Source organism: Pinus tabuliformis, chromosome 2_2, assembly GCF_031772625.1.
Source record: "Pinus tabuliformis cultivar Carrire ecotype Pingquan chromosome 2_2, CPIR1, whole genome shotgun sequence".
NCBI lineage: Eukaryota > Viridiplantae > Streptophyta > Pinopsida > Pinales > Pinaceae > Pinus > Pinus tabuliformis.
In genome coordinates, this window is record NC_142300.1 from 70,122,861 (window position 1) to 70,124,745 (window position 1,885).

A 1,885-nucleotide genomic window follows, 5' to 3' on the forward strand; every position below is an offset into this window, starting at 1 on the left:
AAGTTTGGAAAATTTGGGCTATTCTAGGAAGGTCTAACTTGGTATAGAGGTCCAACAAGCCTTCAATAGAAAGTGGGGTCTCATTTGGGCTTGGTTGGACTTGCGGCATTTGGCTAGTGGAATTTGCAATGATGGTAAATACAAATTTTTGGTTAGGGGTGACAATGGCTCTTTGACTAGGAACGTAGCAAGCTTTGCAAAAGTGAATGATTTCTAGGAATGGGTGTACGTCTGGGAACAAATACTTGGGCAAGTTGGACTCCCAAAGGTGAATATCATCGTTCTCATTTAAAAAAATTTCCTTACTCCAACAGTGGACCTTTAGAAGGTAGGCAAGGGAAGTAGTGTTTTTAATTTGAAAGTCTTGGTCTACTAAGGCAAGGTGGTTAATGTCGACATGAGGGGTTTGCAGAGGTCTCATGTCGAGAGAGGTTTAGGAAGCCATGATTGGGTTTATATATTTGAATTAGGCTTTCAGTGATTTCAGGAGTGAGGTTTAGAAGTTCTGGTATGGTGGGAGGGTTATTACAGTCTATAGAAGGGTTTGGGATGTGGAAATACATTTCTCTTCAATTTCAGGAAGGTTTCTTTAATTAATTCAATTAATTAACCATTCAATTGCATTGTGTGTTTTCAAATTCAAGGGTCATTCTCGTTTTTTTCCGAGAATACCTGGAAATTGGCGATTTTGCGTGTAGAGGGGTTTTGTGGTAATTATAGAAGGTATTGAGGCTTCAACTATCAATTGGTTGCCTCAATTGTGTATTCGGAGCGTCTTTAGGCAGCAGAAGGTCATCAAATTGGTCGCAGAGGTTCTAGGAGTTTCAAATGCCTAAGCAGCAGTTTGCAGTGAAAAACGAGTGAAAAGAGAAATTTGGGCCTTTTCTGGCCTTTTAAGGGGTAATAGTCACGTTTTTCCATGGAAATTATTAAATGAATAGCAGGTAGTTTTCAATTTAGGCGGGGAGGTGGTTTTTTGGGCCATGAAACCACTTTTAGAGGGCGGGCCATATTTTTCGCGAGCACGTGATCTAACCTGGTGTCACCACATAGTAGAGCAATGCCTAGGAAAAGCCATGAATCTTGCGTGCTCTTAGGATATTATCAGTTGGACAATGAATCTGCGCAATATAGCTATACTCTGTCACATCTATGTGTAGGAGATCAGAGGGTTATCGCGCAGTTCAGTTGCATGGATGGAATCGGGAAAGTGGTCCGTAGGGCCCGGGATTTAATTACAACAAATTGTAATTAATTAACCAATAATGTGGGGATTTTTAATATAACCTATGGGCTAATAAAGGTGGACCATCGGTTGTATGGCGGGTTTTTCTTTAACTACACCAAGGGTTGGTGGGTAAAAAAGAGTTGCTGGGAAATACAAAGTAGGGGATGTTAATTAGATAATGCAGGGGTATAGAAAAAACTTAAGAGAAATGGTTTCTTGTGGGTTTTTAAGGGGGAAAGAGAAATTAATAAGGGGGGAAGTGATAATTGTAATGGGGAATGGGTTTCACACTAGGGAAGAGGTTTTTTGGGAAGAAGAATGATTTTTGAAGGGTAATTTCTAGGGAAACGTGTGAAGCCAAGGGGTAAAAGGTGAAAATGATGGGGATGGGTATTTATAAGTAATGAAGGGATAATGGGGGAAAATAATAAATAAGTATGTGGGGGTGTAGTGAAATGAGGGGAAATTAGAAAAAAAAGTTGGTGAATGTCCTTTCTTTCTGGCAATTCCTCCTAGACATGAAACATAGGATTAGGCATGATAAATGTGCTTTTGACTCAGCAACCTTGTGCATTTGCAATACTTCTTCTACCTGCCATTTATTTACCCTAAAAAAATTTCTTCATTTCAATGGGTGCATTTGAGCTTGTTGACCCT